Below are 24586 nucleotides of genomic sequence, written 5' to 3'. Positions count from 1 at the left end.
GGGACACAATTTGATGTCTGTTGGGGGATGGGGGTGACGAAACACTTTAATAGAATTTCAGCCAAAACCAAGATGGTATTCTCGATGAAGAGATGCGTTAGGCAGGGTGTTGGCGGCTCACGCCTATAATCCTAACTGTACAAGAGGCTGAGATCTGAGGATCCCAGTTCAAAGCCAACATAGGCAGAAATGTCTGTGTGACTTTTCCAATTAACCACCCCTCCCCAAAAGAGGCCAGAAGTGGAACTGTGGCTCAACTGGTAGAGCTAAGGGATAGCGCACAAGCCCTCAGTTCAATCCCTAGGACAACACAAAAAGAAAAAGAGAGAAAGAGGTATGTTGTCCTCAAAATATAACAAAATACATGTCAGGAATGATTGTTGCTGACATGCTAGGACATTTATTTATAATCGACCAGATGAATGAGCTGCTTTGCATTCTGACATTCTATATTCTTGAACATAATCTTAGAACTCAAAAACTATCCTGCAGATGAACACCGGTGGCTCACGCCTATAATCCTACTTACTGGGGAGGCTGATAGCTAAAGATGGTGGTTTGAAGCCAGGCCAAGCAGGAAAGTCTGTGAGACTTTTATCTCCAATAAGCTACTCAGAAAAAGCTGGAAGTGGCTCTGTGGCTCAAGTGGTAAAACACTAGCCTTGAGCAAAAGAAGCTTAGGGATAGCACCCAAGCTCTGAGTTCAAGCCCTAGGAATGGAAAAACAAAATCCCCCCCCCAAAAAATAATTATTATCTCATTTTGTCTTTTAATCTACCTTCTCACTCAGGAACTCTGATGTCACTTCAGCATAATATGATGTGATCAAGAGAAAACACTTTAGATAAACCTTTTCTGATGATTATAAAATAGGAGGACTGCTATTTATACATTTGGGCTAAGCAGCTTAAAAGAAAACGAAAGAAAAGAAGAGAAAACTTTGCAGCAGTACTCTCCAAATGAAAAGCCTTGGCATGGGCTCTCGGTGGGAGAATGCAGCCTCTCTCCTCTCTGTCCTCTGCCTCCTACCCCATTCAAAGGGAACCCAAGGGGCCTCTGCGACCCTGACCCATGGCTCTTTCCTGAATGCTCGGGAGGCTGGGCCATTGCTGTCTGTTCTTTTCTATGTGTGCTTTGCATGGATTTCTGGCAACCCTTTTTATGGAATCCAGAAAATACCTTTGCATAGGAACAAAACCCCCAGGGCTCTCTATGCATGCACAGCCAGTGGACGCCACGGGCAGCTCTTCCGCACACCCACTACACACGTGCTCACGCTGACAGGACATGCACTGGTTTGCATTAAATACCTATACAAACAACACCCCCAATCCTCCTAACAACAGCTAGAATAGACACAGGTATTCTTTCCTTCTCTTTTGAGCTTTTAAGAAAACTACACTGAGGTGGCTGAGGTTCCACCCCAACTAACTGGTCACCTATGAGTTGAATCCAACTCTGCCCACCCCTGTGAGCCACTCCACCAACACTTTTTTTTTTGGTCGGTCATGGGCTCTGTGGGCTCTGAACTCTGGGCCTGGGCGCTGTCCCTCAGCTCTTCAGCTCAAAGCTAGTATTCTACCACTTGAGCCAAGTGCCACTTCCAGCTTTTTCTGCTTATGTGGTGCTGAGGAGTCAAACCCAGAGCCTCATGCATGGGAGGCAAGCACTCTACCACTGAGCCATCTTCCCAGAATCATACACACTCTTACCTGGATTTCAACCTCCTTTCATCCAACCGCCCCCCCCCACCGCCCTCTGTGCCCAAACATGGTAAAGCAATAGGAAAAACTCAAGAACACTTGTTGATATTCGGTGAATCTTGAGTGAAGAAATGCACCCAACAAATAATCTGATTAATAAATGGACAAGGAGTTTTCCAAAGAAGAAGCAAATGCTGGTGAGAAGGCCCAGGGGGAACTCTTATACACTGTTTGTGGGAAGTGAATTAATACAAGCACTGTAGAAATCAGTATGGAGGCTCCCCCAAAACTCCAAATTTAGCAACTACAATATTATCCTGCTATATTACTCTCAGGTATATACCTGAAAGAATATAATCCACTTAAAACAGAGACACCTGCACACCTCCATCCTTGGAGGAAGAATGTTCACAGTAGCCAAATTATGGAATCAGCCTAAGTATCTAACAACTGATTAATGGATAAAGAAAATGGGGCACATATACACCGTGGTATATTACTCAGCCATAAAGAAAAGTGGAATCAATGTCATTTGAAGGAAAGTGGATGGAACTGGAGATCAGTATGTTGAGCAAGGTAAGTCAAACTAAAAAAAATTTTTTTAATGAGTATTGCATGCTTGCATTTTTTTGTTCATCTGCAAAATCTGGACTTTAGGGGGGAAAATAATATGGCATGCATATTAAAACAGGACTGCTTGGTGAGGGAAGCAAGCAGGAAAGAGGATGGGGGAGGGAGACGATCATGGAGGATAAAGATGAGTGGAGTACTTTATATGGATGGATGGACAGAACGTAACGAAACCCACTAAAAATGGTCAAAGGCAAAGCAGGAGGAGGAAGGGCTAAGTAAGAATATCCAGATGAACTGGATTCAAGTCCATTACATGCAGATATGGAAGAGCAGAAGGAGAGCCTGTTGTACCATGCATGTTCACTAACAAGAACAAAAGGAACAGGAAGGCAATGAGCCTCCCCTGAGAACATTCTCCACCCACCAGGCCTCCAGAGGCTGGCCGTCAGAAGCCAGGCACCAATAGCGACTCTGCTCCTCCAAGGCAGAGTGAAAGGACTTTCTCCCTGCTGTGTGTGGGACCCCCAGTTGGTCCAATTAGAGTTGATTTCAGAATGTGTACAGAGTGTCTAGAAGAGACTTAAAAAAGAAAAAAGACCAAAGCTACAGCTTTTACAGACATTCTTTTTACCAGGGGGAAACAACTAGCATGGGGATAAAGCCAACAGACAGAATGGGACCAAGGGACAAGAAAGAGTCCCGCAGCCCAGGTGAATTATTTCCCATTCCTGTTTCTGGATGGCCAAGAGCACCTGTGGCCATCAGCCCTGCTCAGACACGTGAACCAATTAAAGCCATTTTCTTTTGCCTAAGAAAAACAACCCGATGTCAAATCTTTCCTCGTGGCCGCCAAGAGCCTTCGATTTCTGGAGTGTCGATGTGATTCAAAGGCAGCCGAGGGTCTTGTTCAAGGTCGTGAAGTCATTTCATGGCTGAGTAGGTGCGTGAACGCGGATGCCCCAGGACCCAGCCCAAGGTGCATTTCAGTACAAACGCTGCCTCTTACCCAGCAGTAAAACTGCACTCCTCCCTTTCAAACAGGAGGAGTTTAAATACTTCCTGACCTGGAATCACCTACGCAGTGGCCCAGACTTTAGCTCACTGTGAGTTCCTCTGTTCAGGACAAGAGGGCCACTGGACAAAATTTAAAAATGGGCAGTGTCTCAGGGTCTTTAATTATCTCCCCGACATGCAAGAATGGCCCTCCGAGCAAAACCTCAGCAGCCAACTGTCCCTTCCTCGGTGGGGTTTCTATGGCCGTGGAACAGCTTCTAAATTTAAGCTCTTACTGCCTTTTAATTGGCTGGTTAAGTTCTATCTCCCGCCCACTCTTGCTACTAGCTGAGCCTCAGGCTACTAATTACCAGCAAGACAGGTCAGTTGTCCTGTCTGCACCAACTCCATCATTGCTGACATCCTCACACAATGACAGGCTTACCCCTTTCCAAAAAAAAAAAAAAAAGGAAATCTGGGTTAGCTAGAGTTTGGCTTCCTTCTCATGAATACAGGAAGCCAGTATCCCCATCCATCACGTCAATTATTTAGCTAGAATATCCTGAAGCTAAAATGGGTCCGTCCATTCAACAAACGGTATGTATTCAGAATCTTTTCTGGGCCCAGCCCTATGCTATGACCCTGTGTATACACAAGAGATTTTAAATAGACAAGTTCTTGGCTAATATCCAGCACGAGAGATGGGCTGCGACCCAGTGAGAAGTCAGACAAGTAGAGGAATAAATAAATTGTGTTCACAGCTTAAATAAATGAGATTAGGGGGATCGGGGGAGAATACTGTGAGGAAAACCAGGGGAACCCAATTCAGATAAAGCATGGGGGACGAGAAAAGTTATGGCAATGAAGGGACAATCAGAGACACAAATAATGGGAAGGTTCCTTGTAGGTCTGAATAGAGAAAGGGGGTCCACACGATGGAACATAAAGACCAAGGCAGAAGTGGATGGAATGCAGGGATTGAAAGAGCTAAAAAAAAGACTAGAAGGGAGGAACAGACAGACAGACAGTATTGAAGATAAACTGGATGGGTGGAAGAGGCCTTGTGTGCCAGGAAAAGATGTTTGGTTTTTGTTCTAGGTATGACACAAGCCAATGGAGGATTCGTCTACACCATTTACTCACTCATCCATTCATGCATCATTGCATGTGTCAAGAGTTTACTGATCACCTATCATTTCAGGGACTAAGAATAGGTCAATACGAACAACAAATTCTGGGGCTTCCCGAGGCTTCCGTTCTATGTGGGGACTTGAACACTGAGAGGCGATCTTTCTTGCCAAGTCATGAAAAGATCGTCGCGGTTTACTATGAAGAGTAAAGGGAGCGGACCCAAGGGGCATCTCTTGTTGTCAGAGGAGAGGGAGAGAAATGGAGGATCCCTGTGTTGGATACCAGAGGCCATCACTCCTGATGCTCCTTCTGAAAAGCATTTCTTTTCCTATTTCACTGGACTGACAATGGCTTTGCATGGCTCTATTCTCTCCTCTCCCCAGTGGTCCAAAGAAATATTGTGAGACTCAAACTGAACTACCATCTGTGGTTCAGAAAGGGCTGGTTCAGGGCAGGGCCCCAGAGGCTGAAGCAAGAAGTGTGGTACCCTCGGGCTGAAAGGGAAATAGAGAGACAGCGCTTCACTCCTCCCCTCTTCCTGACAACCTATCTTCCCATGGTTTCTCTGCTCTTTCCATCCCCCCAACCCCCCCACACACAGAGTCTTTTAAGACCGAACCAACGCAAATTGGGTCCTATAGAGAATGCATTCAGAACCATGACCATATAATCACAAGAGGTTAATGCAGCTTTCCTCAAAGCCTGTCTCCTGGCTCTCTTGTATTCGTGGTCCTGAGCAATCAATAAATGTCCAGGTACCTTTGTTACTCTCCACCTCCACCTTGCAGAGTGGACCCTGGGAATCCTCCGTTTTCATGTATTATCCAAGGTTTCTACACACACACACACACACACTTCACCATGAGAATTAACTCATTTAATTAAAAGTAAACTTATTACCAGGCACCGGTTGCTCACGCCTGTAATCCTAGCTACTCAAGAGGCTGAGATCTAAGAATCACAGTTCAAAGCCAGCCCAGCTAAGAAAGCCCAAACTCTTATCTCCAAACAACCATCCAAAAGCCAGAAGTAGAGCTCTCAAGTGGTAGAGCACTAGCAAAAAAAAAAAAAAGCTAAAGGTCAGGGCCCAGACCCTGAGTTCAAGCCCCAATAGTGGTATAAAACAACAACAACAAAAAAATGTAAGCCACTCAAACTATGAGTCCAGTCATTTCTCCATGATTGGGGACAGGGAAGATGTTTGATATCTAAGTCTTCCCTTCACTGGAGTCCAGGCGAGGCAGAAGGCCCCCTGGTGGAGAGGCTTCGGTATGACAGGCTCTGCCAGTCATTACTGAGTTACGTAGTCACTGTCTACATTTTTTATTCCATCATCTGGAAAATGGAAGCAATACCATTTCACTGATGATTCAATGAAAGCAACAAGATGAGGACTTTATAACAGATCTGGAAGGCGGATGATGGTGATGACAATTAATTATCCTATGAGTCTCCCCCTACACCATCCCCACCACCATTTTGTTATTATCAAGACCTCAGAAGGCCATTGAGAAGTTACAAAAGATATCCCAGCACTGGTGGCTCATGCCTCCTGGCTACTCAGGAGGCTAAGAGCTGAGGATCGTGGTTCAAGACCAGTTCAGGCAGGAAAGTCTGTGAGAGACTTTTATCTCCACTGAGCTACAAGAAAAGCCAGAAGTAGCATTGTGGCTCAAAGTCATAGAGTACTAGTCTTGAGTATGAAAGCTTGGGGAAAGTCCACAGGCCCTGAGTTCAAGCACCAGGACTGTCCATAAATAAATAAATAAATGGAAAGATTATAGAATAACAGACTATCTGGTATTTTCCCCCTCTCTCCAAATGAGTTTTTCTTCAGCAGAATCATCATCTGAGGATGACATAAGGAAGACTGGCTGGATGCCTTATATAAGTGAAGAGACCATTATTCCCAAGAGAACGAGAGGCACAACTCCCACACTCCCATCCTCCCTTGCTCACCCAGGGCTGCAGAAAACCTAGGCTTGTCAGAAAACATGCCCTTGATCCATCTCCAGAATCTCTCCAACAACCTAAAGTTAATTGGGTGCCATGGGGAGAGTGGGCAGCAGGAGAGAGAAGAGGTGAAGGTTCCATGTAATGCCATCACCAGAATTCAATTCTGTTTCTTCAACTTGAAACCTAATAAAGGTAGGAATCTCTTGAGAAATAAGGTGTGTGTGTGTGTGTGTGTGTGTGTGTGTGTGTGTGTGTGTGTGTGTGTGTGTGTGTGTGTGTGTGTGTGTGTGTGTGTGTGTGTGTGTGTGTGTGTGTGTGTGTGTGTGTGTGTGTGTGTGTGTGTGTGTGTGTGTGTGTGTGTGTATTCCCAAATGGCAGAAGGGAAGGGTAAGTCTCAGAGAAGCAATGCCATTTTTCTTCAGAATTGCTGATTGTGATATAATAAACTAAAGATCAACTCTGTTGCTACGCATCTCTCTTTTGATGGCTGACTTCTTTGTTTCATTCCTTTTGGATGTGACTCACTCAATCTCATGTTTACATATTCTGAGTTGGGAAACCCAGAGGAAAGTCAAGAGATAGAAATACAGAAGTGTTTTCCAAACAGGTCCTCAGTCACTAAGAGAAGAGCTTGTCTGACCATTGGAACTTCACACTGTACATTGTAAGAGCTTCACATGTGTTCCTGCAAAATTTTGCAATATGCCTGAGTTGCTCAGAGTCTAGAATACAGGATTAGAAATTAGATCATTAGAGTCTATAGAATTTGTCTATAGCCTGTAGTCTGGGGAAGATTAATTTGAACTTGATATATACTTAGTTATCATATCTTCTTGATATCTTCTTAGTCAAATCATAATTTAAAAGGGAAGCAACAAGCTAATTTACTGCTAGGTGCTGGTGGCTCATGACTATAATCCTAGCTACGCAAGAGGCTAAGATCTCAGTCTAAAGCAAGCTGGGGCAGAAAAGATGTCTTCTTATCTTATATTAGCTGCCAAAAGGGCTGGGAATGTGGTTTAGTGGTAAAGTGCTCACCTAGCATGCATGAAGCCTTGCGTTCGATTCCTCAGTACCAAATACACAGAAAAAGACAGAAGTACATAGCTAGCAAGATAAATAGAAAGCCCATGGATTGGGAGAAGATCTTCACTAGTCATACAATGGACAAGGGTCTCATATCTAAAATATACTTGGAACTCAAAAATTAAATCCCCCTACAACAAATCCTCAAAGAAACAACTGCCCAATAAATAAGTGGGCTAAAGACTTGAAGAGAAACTTATTTGAAGAGGAAATAAGAATGGCCAATAGACACATGAAGAAATGCTCAACCTTTCTAGCCATAAAAGAAATGCAAACCAAAACAACATTGAAATTCTACCTCACCCCAGTTAAAATGGCTAGAATCAAGAACTCTAATAACAACAGATGCTGGAGGGGATGTGGCCAGAAGGGAACCTTACTGCATTGTTGGTGGGAGTGTAAACTTGTTCAACCACTTTGGAAAGCAGTATGGACAATCCTCAAAATACTCCACACAGAGCTCCCCTATGATCCAGCAATCCCACTTTTGGGCATTTACCCAAATGATCACAAACAAGGCCATACTAAGGCTACCAGCACAACCATATTTATCGCAGCATTATTTACCATAGCTCAGATATGGAACCAACCCAGATGCCCCTCAGTAGATGAATGGATCAAGAAAATGTGATATATATATATATATATGTATGCATATATGTATATATTTATAGTGTGTGTGTGTGTGTGTGTGTGTGTGTGTATACACAATAGAATTCTATGCCTCCATCAGAAAGAATGGCATTGCCCCATTTGTTAGGAAATGGAAAGACTTGGAAAAAATTATATTAAGTGTAGCAAGCCAGGCCCAAAGAAACATAGGTCCCATGATTTCCTTTATCTGCAATAACTAGTACATGTGTAGGACAAGCAGAAAAGGCCAAAAGCTATGTACATGTGACCATATAAGATGATGTTAAGCGAAATGAACCCCAAGATAGGAACACAAATATCTTTTTTCTTTTTTGCTATTGTTTCTAACATACTTATAATGTACCATGTGATTTTTTTGTTTCCCTCATGGTATAACCCCTGTTTTCACTGTATTTGATGTCAGTGCCCTGCATCTTATATATACACTTTTCTAATTCGGGGAGGGCAAGGGAAAAAAACAAAATGCTTAAATAAGGATACAGGCTGACCCACTGTAACAATGAGATGTACAAAACACTATGTTGAAAATGAACTTTACAACTTTGGTGGGGGCGGGGGACACAGTAGTTGTGGAGGTGGAAGGGAAGGGATGGTAGGTGGAAAATAAAGGAGGCGGCAACAATGCTCAATAGGAAATGTGCTCATTACCTTGCTCATGTAACTGTAACCCCTCCATACAGCATTTTTACAATAAAAAACATACCAAAAAAAAAAAAAAAAGCCAGAAGTGGCATTGTGGCTTGAGTGCTAGCCTTGAGCAAAAGAAGCTTGGGGACAGGGCCCAGATCCTGAGTTCAAGGCCCCTCCTGCCCCCCTGGAAAAAAAGGCTAATTAACTACCAAAAGGTTGGAAGTGGAACTGTGAGCTCAAGTAGTAGACCACCAGCCTTGAGCAAAAAAAAAGAAGCTCAGAGACAGTGCCAAGGCCCTGAGTTCAAGCCACAAGAGCAGCATACATTTAAAAAAATCTTTCTTCTCAATAGCAGCGTTATGCTGGTACATTAGAAAGAAATCATAAATCACGAGACCCGAAGAGCACTAGATTCTGATCTTTGGAGAGCTCTCATAAAGACAGGTAATGTAGCTACAAAATAAAATCCTGAGTTTAAACCTACCTTGACTTAGACTGACTGAGTTCAATCCCCTTCACTTTCATTTCATAGTTTCAAAACGGTGTTATTCAGCATATACACGAGAAGATTTTACCATGAATGTGGGGTTTTTTAAAAAGCAATAAGGCTGTAATCCTAGCTACTCAGGAGGAATGAAAAAGTTTAAGATTATGTTGTGGAGATTACACATGATTCTTCCACTTGGGAAACCACCCACCTTCTCCTTTCCATATGTTCTCCTCCATCTCTTGTGGTTCCCCTGGGCCGCACTGAGAAAAACTAGTCTCCCCATTCACAGGTGAGCTCCTATTAGCCTGGCCAATCAGATTACCCCAGCCTGGCCAATCAGAATGTTTAATTCCCTCTGAATACAGAATTGGGTCAGGGATGGGCAAATGCCCAAGTTCATGGACAGATCTTCCTCATCTAGTACATTTACCAGATTATAAGAGGGGGAAATGCTGTTTCTTCTAGATTCATCAACCATCTTAATCCTGAAAGTCTAGGCTTTAGGATGGTCCAGACCCATTCATCCTAAGTATTTGAGATTATTTCCCATCAGTTATTTTAAGACCTTTAGGAAGAAGGAAGCACACTGTGGCGATGGTACAAGATCTCATTGCTGCTCTTTCTATCCTCTCTCAGTAAAAGATCATCATGGCTTTGGAGACACATGGAGACCTGGGTTCCAAGTTAAATCTCCACCCTGCCATTTCATGGCTGTGTGACTTTGTGTGACATAATCTCTGCTTCCCATTTCATAAAGTACCTTTCTAGTCTGTGGTACACAGTGGGCATGAAAGAGATGATAACTGAGCCGGGCGTTGGTGGCTCACACCTGTAATCCTAGCTACTCAGGAGGCTGAGGTCTGAGGATCACGGTTCAAAGCCAGCCCCAGCAGGAAAGTCTGTGAGACTGTATCTCCAATAAACCACTAGAAAACTGGAAATGGAGCTGTGGCTCAAGTGGTAGAGCGTTCACCTTGAGCTAAAGAGCGCAGGGACAGCACCCAAGCCCAGAGTTCAAGCTCCATGACTGACAAAAAAAAGAGAGAGAGAGATGATAACTGCTGATACCATTGTTACCACTAATTACTGTGCATAGTTTCGTATGTCTCCATTCATTCAGGTTGTTATGAGAGAAAATTCATAGACTAGACAATGCCCCAACCAAACTCTTCATCTTACAGATAGAGAAGCAGACTCCCTCAAAGGAAAAAGACTTGTCAGGGTCACACAATTGGCCTTGGGAATATTGAGAGCAAGAAACCACTTTGCAACTTCTCAGACTAGCTGTTTCTCAGTTTGGGGGGGGGGGCGGGGGAAGGGGTTATTTCTCCCGACAGGATCAAACCTCACTCTCAAATCACTTTTCTGTTAAGCAGCGTGAGGAACAGGAAGGATCCGTGGGATTTTCTTGTTTGGGTAATGATCTTGCTTCCTTTGGCGAGGATCTGTTCTAGGCAGATGCATCGTGTAACCCTCCTGGACTTCGCACTCCAAGACCTGCCTGCCTAGAGAGCGCCAAAGACTTGAAACAGAATTCCTACTACAGGATTAGCATCTCTGCCCAGGGGCTAGTCATGCCCTGATTTAACTTATAACTTCTTTCTGCTGAGGAAAACCCTGCTAGTTTGCTCAACCTGCCAATGCTTACTCTACTTACTTCCACCGTTCAGACTCTTCTTTTTTCTTCTTCTTATGGGTCTTTAAGTAGTTGTGCAAAGGGTTTCAATTCAACATGGTCAGTGGGGGAGCACAGTGCACCTCGATCCACATCACCTCTTCCTTTCATTCTCCCCAGTCTCCCTTGACCCCACCAATCCCTTAATTTTCCTAGCTCCATTTCCATGTGTATACATTGAATATATGATACTGCATTCATCCACCCCCACCTCTCTCCATTCATCTGTCCCCTCCCCTGGGTCTTTCTTCTCTCCCCCCACCCCACAGCACACCTCAAATTCCAGCTTCCTGGTGTTGTTTGTTAGGCTGTAAGTTGTTCAGAGGACTTAACACCACTGGAATTCTCCCCTGCATGTACCGTAGTCAGTATATGAGTGTGTATATGTGTATGGCTCAGTATATGTTTACATATATTTATAAATTAGATCTATCCTCCACATATGAGAGGAAATGCACAGTCTTTGTCTCTCTGGACCTGACTTATGTCACTTGACATCATTTTTTTTTCCAGGTCCTTCCATTTCTCTGGAAATGATGCACTATTGTTCCTCTGGACAGATGGATAAGTAAAATACCACAATCCATTACCATGCGATATCTATTACTTTCCTAGCCTCCCAATGAGTCATATAATCAAAAACATAGATCTTGGAATGTGGGATGGGGTGCCCCCATTCCCCCAATTAGTCCCATTGCACACTGAAAGCTGTACACACACACACACACACACACACACCCCTTCCCCAGACACACACACACACACACACACACACACACACACACACACACACACACACACACACACACACACACACACACACACACACACACACACACACACACACACACACACACACACACACACACACACACCCCTTCTCCAGACTCTCATAGCCTTCTGGCTCTGGGTAATTCTGTTACCAGCTGGATTATAGTCCACTAATGGGTGGGGGGTTCCAAAGAGACAGAAGGCTGTTTTCCATCCATTTGTTATTTTAATGACAACGAATTACCCCAGAAGCCTTGTTAAAACCTCATTTAATCTGGGGATGGGGGCTGTGGGGGGTGGGAGGAAGAAGCACGGAAAGACAATTAAGAAGGAATGTGGTAATATCAGCATTTATCGAACGCAAAAATAATGGAGTGGAAGGAAGCCGGCCAAGGCCAGGCTCAGCTGGCCCCAGCCAAGCCCAGCTATCTATGAAGCTACTCAGCATTAGCTACCTGTTTGCTTAACTCTCACTTGAGACAGAAAACCTGGCAGACTTATTCTCAAACTGTAGTGTACTCATGATTAGAAAAACTTGAACTCTGACTCGACAGTCAAGACCTAAGGAAGAAATGAAAGAACAGCACTCCTGTCCGGACAGATTTTTTAGAACATTTCACAATCTCTTCACCTAATAGATGTGCAGATCATACACTCAGAGTGGAGCAGGGAAGCAGGGCTTTTTTTTTTTTAACAGATGAGCCTTTGTATGTGGCCTTGATGTCATCTGAAACATCATTTGCCAATGCTCCATGATTCTAGTCTTGGCTCTGGCATTGACAGGCTGTGGTTCAGTTCTCTCATCTCCAAAACAGGGCTGACCAGTATTGTCCATCTCAGGATATTGTTGGAAGGTTTAGATGAGATAGAGACAAAAAAAGAAAGTGCTAAACATCACCCTTCATATTTAAGGTATGGAATTGTACTACAATGCTCCTTGGGGAGAGAGGTCTAGCCAGGGACTTCTGTCTTCGAATCCTGCTCCTCACTCTGTTCCCTCTCTCGCCTTCACAGCTGTGTCTTACAAACATGAACTATCAAGTCAGAAGACCTGGAGAGCTGTCCCGTTCCAGCCAAGCTCTCTGTTGCTGACGCTGGGGAAAGTGAATGTATTAATCTAGTCCTCACTCTCGTCATCTTTAAATGAAGACCTGAGATCAAGCGATGTCTTTGGTCCTAACCACCTACTAAGCCATACAACCCTAGACTCCAGACCACTGACCAGCTCCATAGAATATTTTCCTGTAGAGGTAAAATGCTCCCTATGATCCTCAGTGCTTGGGAGATTAGAGGATGCTGCTCAAAATCTCATCTCTTTATCCCTGAGTCTTTTTTTTTTTTTTGGTCGGTCATGGGGCCTGAACTCTGGGCCTGGGCGCTGTCCCTCAGCTCTTCAGCTCAAGGCTAGTGCCCTACCACTTGAGCCACAGCACCACTTCGGGCTTTTTTCTGCTTATGAGGTGCTGATGAATTGAACCCAGGGTGTCATGCATGCAAGGCAAGCGCTCTACCACCTGCCCAGCCCCCTGAGTCATTTTTTTTTTTTAAGAATTATTCTGAAACTCCCAAACAGTTGCCCAGGGTTTGAGAAAGCTGCCCTAGTCTGGCTTCAAACAGTGATCCTCAGAATCCCAGCCTCCTGAGTAGCTAGGATTACAGGCCTGAGCCACCAGTGCCAGGCTCATTGCTTATTTTCAAGACTGGATCTCAATTTGTATACCCAGGTGGGCCTGCACTGTGATCTTCCTACTTGTGCTTCCCTGGGTTGCTGTGGTGCACCACTGCAGCTGGGATCAGCAGGGAGCATCACGATGCTCAGCCACTTCTTGAGATGGAGTCTCACTCACTTTTTATGCACAGGCTGTCCTCAAACCACCATCCACCAATCTTCTTCCTCCAAGCAGCTGGGACGCTAGGCTTGAGCCACCACACCCAGCCAGAAGAGTGCTTTTACTTTTAAAGTCCTTCGTTTTCAGTAAATGAATGTCACCAAAAGAAAGTCACCTCTCTTGAGCATGAAATTCAGAGAAGCGATGTCTACAAGACAGTGTCTATAGCCTTAGGTTTTTCTAAGTTTGTTGTTGTTGTATTGTTATTTTTGCTTTGAGACAAGGTCTTCCTTATGTAGCCCAGGATGCCCTTGAGCTCTTGATTCTATTCCCCAATTCCCAGAGTGCTGGGATTACTGGCATATCCTACCATGCCTGGCTTTGATTTTTTAAATTTGTAAGAGGATGTCTTGTATACCTGGTATTGTCATGAGAGCTTCATTTAGATTGGGCCATTGTATCTTTGCAATAATCCTTAGAGACTTTATTTCATTATGGATATTTTACAGATGAGAATACTGAGGCAGAGTCCTACCAAGATCAAGCTGGTAATTTTCCTGGCCAATTCCACTAAGGTTTACACATATTTATCTTGTGTAGTTTTAACATAGATTTTTTTTCCGTGTGTGTGTGTTTGTGTGTTGGTCCTGGGGTTTGAACTCAGGTACTGTCCCTGAGCTTTTCTGCTCCCGGCAAGTATTCTACCACTTGAGCCACAGCTCCACTTCTGACTTTTTGGTAGTTAATTGGAGATAAGAGTCCCATGGACTTTCTTGCCTAGGGTTGGCTTCAAACTGTGATCCTCAGATCTCAGCCTCCTGAGTAGAACTTTTCCCTTTTTTACTCCCTGACAGGCATTAACTGAGCTCCTTCACAGCTATGTAAGACACACATGAAATCATTAAGAACTATTGAAAATGCTCCACAGAATACTTATTCTTCCTGTGCTTCTTCCCAACACAACCATTACTGACAATTTAGACTTATGCATGTTAAAATCTCTTAACCTGCCATGTGCTACTCAGTACGTCTTTCATTGCTTGATTTCATGTCCTCAGATGGAAGAACACACTTAGGAGCTGAGCATTCACTCTTCTCATCACAAAGACACCATAGAGACGCAGACTCCCTTCCCTCCCTTCTAAAATGTCTTATTCTTCCGTGTGTGTGGTGTGTGTGTGTGTGTGTGTGTGTGTGTGTGTGTGTGTGTGTGTGTGTGTGTGTGTGTGGTGTGTGTGTGTGTGTGTGTGTGTGTGTGTGTGTGTGTGTGTACTAGAGCTTGAACTCCGGGCTTGGGCACTGTCCCTAAGCTTCTTTTGCTTAAGGCTGGCACTCTATCACTTGAGCCCAGCTCTACTTCTGGCTTTTCAGTAGTTTATTGTAGATAAGGGTCTCACAAACTTTTCTGCCTGAGCTGGCAGATCCTCAGATCTCAACTTCCTGAATAGCTAGGATTATAACTGTGAGCCTGTCTCTAAATGTCTCTTTCAAAATTAAATCTCTTTTAAATTGGAGGGCTTTGCCAGATTCCCTTCAATGGATGAATGGATCAAGAAAACATAAGACATTTCCATCTCTATATCTATCTCTATGTCTTACAGAGATAGAGATAGAGATATGAATTTTGCTCATCCATTAGGAAAAATGATATTACAAGTCATTTGCAGAAAAATGATGGACCTGAAAAAAATTATGCTAAGTAAAGAAAGTCAGGCCCAGTGAACTAAAGGACACGTATTCTTTCATATGCAGAAATTCATCTAATTATAAAATACATACATAAACACATTCAGGGTCATACACACATAAACACAGATATATTCACTAAGGCATGGTATAAGCAGCGAGTCATCCAATGGTAGAACTCCTTTGAACATCTAACTTACAGTCTAACAAAAAATGAATACCAGGAAGCTAGAAACTGAGGAGATAGATGGGAGTGACATGGATGAAAAAAGGAAGAGGAAGGGCGGGAGAATGATGTCATGATATTCAATGTATATGTGTGAACATGGAACTAGGAAAATGGAGGGGAGGGGTTGGGTTGGGGAGAGATGGAGAGAATGATGGAAGGGGAGACATTTATCTAGATGGATTGTTCTTATAAACTGACCTGGTGAATTCAAACGGCCCCCCTTATACAACTACTTACAGATAGTACCAATATCCATAATAATAATGATAAACACATAAACTGGAGGGCTTTGGTTCTGCATATACACTTAAGAAGGAATTGGCTTCCAATGATGGAGGCTGGGATGTTCCATGAACAGCTACTTCTATGAGCTGAGGACATGGTTGTATTTCCAGAGGAGTCTGAAGAACTGAAGAGTTAGGATCAAAAGGAGCCAAGTCTTCATTGGAGGACAAAAGAAGACCAATGTCTCAAATCTACACCTAGACAGAGGGAGGGAGAAAAATTCTCCCTTTCTTCCTTCCTCTCTCTCTCTCTCTCTCTCTCTCTCTCTCTCTCTCTCTCTCTCTCTCTCTCTCTCTCTCTCTCTCTCTCTCTCTCTCTCTCTCTCTCTCTTTGTTCTACTGGGGTCTCAGTAAACTGAATGAGGCTCATCTACCCTGGAGTCCACTGACTCATACTACCTCACCCCTGCACATACTCATAGATTAACCAAATATCTGGGCACTCCATGATCCAGTTAAATTAACACACAAAATTTAGCCATGGTTCTTTCTCTTAAGTTAAATGCATTGTTTAGAAGTCAAATTGTGATTTAAAAAAAATAAGAAGAAAAATTGTTGTTTTTTTCTCTGATCCTTCAGGAAATGTGTTCTTTACATCTTTACAACTGTTGAAAGCCAAGAGTCACATGACCCTAACTTGTGCTCCCCTGGAATCCTAGATTGGTTCTTAGGTCACAGGGAGCCAGGAAAACTCACCTGGGGATGAAAATGAGAAGCCACTGCATGCTTGAAAGAAAGTGTGTGGTCACTCGTGTCCCCTAAAATATAACTTCTAGGTCAAAGGACTTCCTGATTAGAGGACCTACTCTGTGCGGAATCAGCACTTCATAGCTCAAATCATCGAAGTGGAATGAACGCTCCCCTCCCAGGAGTCTTCCCAACAGAATCCTCAGCTCAGCCCAAATTAAAAGCAACTGTGGCCAACATCTTCATTTTTCCCCCTTGCTAAATTACTATGGAGATGAATTTTATCAACTTAATCCATCCAGCTTAAACTAATTCTTCATTAAAGCATAGCTTTCTCCCATAGGAAAACATCTAAATCCAGAAGATAGAAGCATGAACACCTCCCAGTTTGTTTTAATTATTTTTCTTAAATGAGAAGCTGAGTACATTTTGCCAAGGATTAAATCACCTAAGGTCTCGGAAATTCAGTATTTGCAAACTAAATCTATGTTCTCATGGTGGAAATCTTTTTCATCTTGGGGGGAGGAGGGATCATGGCATGCTTATACAGAAAGAAGCATGGAAATGCCTCAGGAAAATAGCAGAGGGCTCAGGCAAGTCCAAAGTTCCTGACATTTCTGCCAAACTCATATTAATATCCTAAAAGGCTACAGAGTAAATTTCTCTTTAATGTCTCATAACTTCCATGTGAAAAAAGAAATTGAGTTAAAGCACTCAAGAGAATAAGAAGTCAAGCCACATCGAAGAAGCACCAAGGCAGATTGGAGATATTATCTGCAAAAGACATATCTTAGAAAGGGCTAGTATCCAAAATATATAAAGAACTCTGAAGATTTAACAATAAGAAAGCAAAATAATCCAATTGTAAAATGAGCCAGCCCAAGTTCTATTTAAGCAAAGAAGATACAAAATGGCAAACAGGCATAGGAAAAGATGTTCAGTGGCACACCATTATTAGGAAAATGCAAATTAAAATAATACAGAGTTGGGTGCCAGTGGCTTATACCTGTAATCCTAGCTACTCAGGAGGCTGAGATCTGAGGATGGCAGTTCAAAGCCAGCACAGACAGGAAAGCTTGTGACTCTCATCTCCAATTAACCACCAGAAAATGGGAAGTGGCGCTGTGGCTCAAGTGGTAGAGCACTTGCCTTGAGCAAAAGAGCTCAGGGACAGCGTCTAGGCCCTGAGTTCATGCCCCAGGACCAACAAATAAAAATTAAAATTAAAATAATACAGAGATACCACTGACACTTATTAGAATGATTCAAGTCCAGAACATTGATGACAACAAATGAGGGGGGACGATATGGACCAACAGGAGTTCTCACTTGGTGATGGCAGAAAGACAAGCTGATAAGCCACTTTGGAAGGCAGGCTGGCAGCTTCCCACAAAACCAAACATACTCTGACCATAACCATCTGGCTCTCACACCACCTCAGTTTTGACCCAAAGAAGTTGAAAACATGTCCACAAAAAATTGCACAAGGACATACTTACAATTTATAATTGCCAAAACTTAGGAACACCACAGGGAGCCTGTGGTAGGTTAAGTGGATAAATACACCAAGGTACATGCAGACAATGTAATTTTATTCCTATTAAAAAGACACAACTTGGGAAGGGGGAGGCTGGGAAGGGATATGAAGGGTAAACCAAAGGAGGAGGGTGCAATGCTTGGTAAGAAATGTACGCATTACCCTGCCCATGTAATTGTAACCCCTCTGTACAGTATGTTCACAAATAAAATAAAATTAAATTTAAAAAAAAAGACACAACTTACGTGCAGGAACCCTACATACATTATTAACTGAACTCAAGGAGCCAAGCAAGAAGACTAAAAAACACTAACCTGATTTCATCACATACAACATTTTGAAACAAGTTGAAAGAAGACAACGAAGAGATTGGGGGGCACCAGGAGTCACAAGGAAGAGGGATAAACAGGTGAAACAGAGAATTTTCTAGAGAAGTAAAAATACTCTGCACAATGTTACAATGGAAATGTGTGTGGTGATACACTTTTCCAAATACTAAGAACAAATAATGCCAAGAGTGAATCCTAATGTAAATCAAATACTTTTGGTCATTACGAAGTATCCATATAGCTCTGTGTGTGTCTGTGTGTGTCTGTATGTGTCTGTGTGTGTGTCTGTGTGTGTCTGTGTCTGTATCTGTGTCTGTGTCTTGGGACTTGAACTCAGGAACCGTCCCTGAGCTTTATTCACTCAAGGCTAGCATTCTACCACTTTGAGCCACAGCTCCACTTCTGGTTTTTTGATGGTTAATTGGATATAAAGTCTTCTAAGACTTTCCTGCCCAGGCTGGCTTTGAACCACAATCCTCAGACCTCAGCCTCTTGAGTACCTAGGATTATAGGTGTGAGCCACCGGGGCACAGTAACTATTTTTATCTCTAAGAAAGCTATACAAGACTGGAGGTCTGGCTCAAATGGTAGAGCAGCAGCTGTGAGTAAGCAATCTAAGTGAGAGCCTGAAGGTCTAAGTTCAAGTCACAATACTAGTACATAGGCCCACACACAAGCCTGTTTGCATCTGCATATGTGTGTGTGTGTGTTCGTGCACACGCGCACACACACACAGGACTGTCCATGACAACAGTGTTTACAGTGTGCTAAATTTTAAACAACCCAGATGTCCATGGATGGGAAAATAGCTAAATAAAACATGCTATCAAATCTATGACATAACGTGGAATGAAGGCAAACTATGCGAGAGAACATGACAGTTGTAGTCAAGGTATCGTCTGTATAAAAAAAAATCACAAAATAGTAATTTAGCGCTGTGTTTGTAAGAAATGCTAAATTATGGGGGGAGCAGGGAGGATTGGGCGGGGGAGGTGGGGGGAGGATGGGAAGGGATGGGAAGGGGAAACAAAGGAGGAGGCTACAATGCTTGATAAGAAATGTACTCATTATCTTGCCCATGTAATTGTAACCCCTCTGTACAGTATTTTCACAATAAAAAAAAATGCTAAATTAAGTCTAAGCCACATTCGTTTGATAAGTACCCGTATACAAACTCTCCTCTGCTTGCAATGGAGCTTTCTCCTCATAGCTTAAAAAAAAAAACATTGTCGTTCACATCTGCATTTGTTATATCCAACCTTGGAAGCTCATAGCTTGGTAAGACAGTGCGCTCTAAAACATTCTTTGTGAACCCTCGCGATCATATGGCTGAATGAGCTGTGGTTCGTAACCTCTGCTCAGTTCGCACAAAAGGTTCCTAGTGCATTCCACCAGCTCAGGATAAGATCACCTTTCCAAATTCCAGGTTCCACACTGGGGCTGGAGCTCTGGCTCAGGTAGGAGAGCGGTGACGTAGCAAGTGGGAGCCCTGTGTTCTATCCCCAATACCACGCAAAACAATCAGAGTGCGACTTCTCCTTCACCTGTATCACTTCTGCATCATGGCAAAAATCAGAAACTACAATTTAGACTCTCCTGGATTGGGGTCATCTGTAGGCACAGATTAATTGGGAAAGGTTTTTAGGAGTTTAAACCTCAAGTTGATATTCAACTATTTTACCTCTAGGAAGAGAAGTGGTATGAGGGGGGTGTCCACCATTATTTTACGCTCACTGCTACTGGTTTCTGTAAGAGGATATTCAAGTACTGCCAGTAATCAGTAAAGGATTGAACCCATTGTCTCTTCCGGTGCTACTTGTTTAGCCAGGCATAGTTTAACACCAACAATGTTAAATGTAGCCCTAGGGTCCAGAATGAGGCAAGACCAGATCCAAACTATAATTTTAAATCAGCATCTGCAAGATGGAAAAACTAGGTTGGGAGGAAAGCATTCTTATTAAAATTCTAAAAAAAAAAAAAAGAAGAATTTTAATAACCGCAATGAGCACATTGACCTCTACCAAAGCATATGTCTCATCACTGAAATATTCTTTTACATGTGTATGTGTGATCAAGTGTAAAAATTTGCTTTTAATTTACTTTATGAGACTTTTCCTATATCCTGCTTTCCAAACTAAACAAAGCATTATTAAAGCGATAAAATAAATTCAATTCTACATCACTCAGCACACCTAAATATCCAGTCAAGAAAGAGCTCAAATAAGATGGTGAGAAAAATTAGACTCCATTACCTCTGAGACTTGGCATAGACACCAGTGAACAAAGCAATCCTCAGCCAGCAGCTCACACCTGTCATCCCAGTTACTCAAGCAGCTGAGATGTGAGGATCATGGTTCAAAGCCAGATATGCAGGCTTGTCTGTAAGACTCTTTCCTCCATTTAACCAGCAAAAATCCAGAAGTGGAGGTGTGTCTCAAATGGTAGAGCACCAGCCTTGAGCAAAAAGAAAAAGAAAAAAGCCAAGTCAGAGGGAGAAGCCCCGAGTTCAAGTTCCAATATTGGTGAGCACACATTGCATGTATGCGTGCAAGTGCATGCGTGCGCACACGAGCACACACATATACACGGTGATCCTTTCCTTCAAGGTTCAAAAACAAGGTTGGGCTTGTATTTCCCACTAAAATGTCTAAACCACTACATCAACCATGTCAGAATGCAGACACCTCATCATCCACATATATTTTACAATGTGAAGTTTTCCAGCATGATTTGATGGGCACCTGCCTTGAGATTTCGGCTAATGCTATTAGAATTCTTGCGGGCAGAAGATGCTGGGGATAAGTGGTAACTTCTTGGAACCGTGCAGTTCAATTATTGTTCAGTCAGTGATCTAGATAACATGGCATGCGCAGAATTAGAACAAGTTTGCAATATGCCCGGGAGTCTGTCATCGACTCACCTTTCCAGCCTCTCACATTGACGTGCACAGTGCCGTGGATATAAAAATCGCTCTGCATCAATTCAGAGTAGGTTTCTCCAAGACTCGTGTGCTCCTGGGAACACGAGCTTTGAAGGGATCAACTAAATAATATCCGACTCTTCTGATGGCCTTTTCAGCTTTAGATAAAAACAAGACTGGTAGCTGGGTGCCATGGCTCACACCTGTCATCCTAGCTACTCAGGTGGCTGAGATCTGAGCATCATGGTTCAAAACCAGCCCAGGTAATAAAGTCCATGAGATTCTTATCTCCAATAAACGACTCAGAAAAATGTCCAAAGTAATGTTGTGGCTCAAGTGGCAGGGCACTAGCCTTGAGCACAAAGAGACCCAGAGACAATGCCTAGGCTCTGAGTTCAAGCCCCAGGACCAGCAAAATAATAATAACAGTAATAATAATGATGATGATGATAATAATAATAAAGGACTAGTATATTTAGACTCAGTCAAATTCAGAGGATTCTCTTTTCCTTCCAAAACAGTTGTTCTCCTCTCTCAAGGGTCATATTTGTAGTTGTCACACTAAAAAGGGAAAGTGCTCCTGACCCTAAAAAGGGAAATTGCTCCTGCGTTTCCCCTTCCTTCTCTTCTTCCTTCTCATTTGCATGCTGATCCTTCCACAGTTGGGTACCACATGTTGGAGTCCATCCCTCCATTATTTAAGCCTCTCTCTCATTCTGTGTCTCTCTCATTGATCTTTAGGTAATTTTACTAGTTTTCCATTGTTCCTATAGCAAATTAATTACCACAAATGTTGTAGCTTCGAATGACACAAATATATCACTTTACGCCTTACCGTTATAAAGATCAAACTTCCAAAATAGATCTCACTGGGCTGAAAAAAAAAATACTAGTCCACCCTTCAGTGGACTCTGTTACTCTGCAGAGACTGTGAAGAGATCTGTTTCTTGTCTTTAAAAAAAACATATATCTAGACTTCTCCTGTTTCTAAGTTTCAACTTCCCTCCCATCTCACAAGCCAGCCATGGAGGTAAAATCTTCCCCACTCCAGAATATTCTGCACCCTCCTCCTCCACCAGAGGATATTTGTGAATGTATGTGTTCACCCCCAAAATAACCCAGGAAGACTGCTTTAAAAAGGACCACCTTGAACTGACTGAACAGGACTTAATGAGACAGTCCCTCAAATGAGGACAGTTCTTTAAGACTGAGGCTCATAATGTTATGGAAAAATGGAAGTGAGGTCCAAGATGGTTCAATTGGTTAAAAGCTGACACTTGATTTATTTCAAGCTGGTTTGACTGGAATTGGCTGAGACCTAAGACACGAAGCTCTGGCTCCCTGTGATTCTGTCCAGCTTTGTGAGACACCACAATCCATTGCTCTTCTCCCAGCCTGAGAAATTACCTTCCTTCCCCTCCTCACGTGACCTGGGCATTACTCTATTTTCTTCCTGGAATAGCTGCAATCTTAAGTTTATTGATGAGATTATTTAATTAATAGTACTCTTCTCTGTCTGGTTGTGTGCTATATAAGAATGAGGACAGTGCCTATTCTTATCAAGAACTATTCTTATCAAGGGCTTTGCCAGGTCCTGGTACCATGTTGGCACTTAGTAACTAATTGTAACGTAGGTAAGTTAAGAACATGGATTATACTTCGTCCTGTCAGGGATCAGCTAGTCACTTTACTGCTTCTTCATACAATCAGGTTTCACTGAATATGTCTTTGTCTCAAACACCAATTAGCAAGTGATTTTTATTTTACCTTCTCATCTTGTTTTGTTGTCTTATCTAATTAGAATCTCTTGGGTGTCACAAACGCAGTCTCACAATTGTATTAGAAGGTCAAGAGGACAGGAAAAGTTCTATTTTGGCTTCCCGATTTCTCCCTCTAGATTTTGTTTTCTTCCCTTCTGATGAATTTGGACTCCTCTGAGGGAATGCAGCATGGCCACAATTCCCAAAGCAGCCAGTGCAGTGGTGGTTGTGGACACTTTTATTAGAAATGACAGCTGACTTCAACATGGCATTGACTTGCGTGATAGATGCTTGTCTTCTGCTGAAGGAGTTTGGTCATGTGTCAGAGCTGCTTGTGACAGATGATCTATTAGGTGTAGTGATCTCTGGAAAGGTCACCTGTTGCGTGGTAGGCCAGGAGCGTCAACATTGTTTAATGTGATCGGAAGCCAAACTAACTAGAGAAACTGGCATACATCACTGCTTACTGATCAAAAGTTAGGGGGTGTGTCTGTTCAGACAGACTCATAACTGTGCAAATGAAAGCTCCCCACATCAACCAGTGCATATGGGTGTGACACTTAAAGACCCTATGATTTAATGACCATTGGATTTTAGTAAATATCAGAGTACTGGCTTAACATCATTTCACAGTCTGTGATGGCACTAAAGAAATTACCGGCCACAAAAATGACAGACAATGTTAAGGTTGAGGGCTCTGCTGGCTCACACCTGTAATCCTAGCTACCCAGGCTGGAAGAATCAAGAAAGAGAATCTCCCTGAAAGCCTCAGGAGAGGGGGGGTGAACGTCTTTGGTTTCTGCCCTCAAAATCTGGCAGCCAGATATTCTATTGTTTTAAGCTACCCATTTGTGGTCATTTTGTTACTGCGGCCGGAGGAAAACAAATCTACTGTTGGCCAGAATTATTTGCACCTTTGCTAGTCCCCAAAGGTTTAGTTCCCAGGGAAGAGCTACTGAGGGGTGAGCCTAGTTGGGGGGGGGCCTTTGATCCCTAGAGGCCAGCCCTCAAAGGAATGGTGAGACTTAGCGCTCTTCCTCTTCCCTCTTTGTTCCCTGATTTGAAATATCAATGGTTGTGCTCTGTCATGTGCTTCTGCCATGATGTGTTGCCCCACCTGACACCCAAAGCCACGCTCCCCACCCCACCCTCAATCCTGGGCTAGAACCTCTGGAGAATCATGAGCTATAATAAATCCTTTCTCAGATATGTTCTTGTATATCTAGATGTCCACCGTCTATCCAAGAGAGACTCTGAATATTCAATGAAGTGGGGATAAGGTTTACTACTGAAATATCTATTACTCATTAGAGAACAAAAAAAAAGAAAGAAAGAAAGTGAAAACAACCTGAATGTCTGCCTATCAAGAGGAAGCGTTATGCCTCCATATCGGTCAAAGGGTGGTGAAGTTCAGTGATAGAGGATGGACAAGTTCTGGGTATCTATGTAGTGTAGGTGACTTTAGGCATAATACTGTACCATATACTTGCACTAAGGAAGGAAATCTTCATTGTTTCCACCATTAAAAGAGGGTAAGTATGGGAAGCATGGGAAGTGATGGGTATTAGCTTGATTGTGCTAATCATTGCACAATAAATATCTGTATTAAAGCATTATATTTTATGTCTTAATAATACATAATATGCACTCTTAATTTTTTTCA

The 24586-nt window shown here is 42.9% G+C and overlaps 1 protein-coding gene across 2 annotated transcripts in view; it reads right to left on the bottom strand.

The window, feature by feature from the left end:
• The window catches only part of Sgcd (sarcoglycan delta), a 913825-nt gene that overhangs the window by 769285 nt on the left and 119954 nt on the right, over positions 1-24586 (bottom strand). The window contains exon 1 of one of the 2 annotated variants that reach the window (XM_069993890.1): positions 20496-20567. The exons of the other annotated variant lie outside the window; for it this stretch is intronic. The gene's annotated coding sequence lies outside the window, so the exon portion shown is untranslated. Of the gene's footprint in view, positions 1-20495; positions 20568-24586 lie in introns of those variants that run through there. 2 annotated transcript variants of the gene reach the window in all.

The sequence above is a fragment of the Dipodomys merriami genome, unplaced genomic scaffold, assembly GCF_024711535.1.
Source record: "Dipodomys merriami isolate MVZ:Mamm:240054 unplaced genomic scaffold, mDipMer1.0.p SCAF_44, whole genome shotgun sequence".
Lineage (NCBI taxonomy): Eukaryota > Metazoa > Chordata > Mammalia > Rodentia > Heteromyidae > Dipodomys > Dipodomys merriami.
Note: the sequence above shows the minus strand (reverse complement) of the source record. Positions and strands in the feature narration are given on the sequence as shown.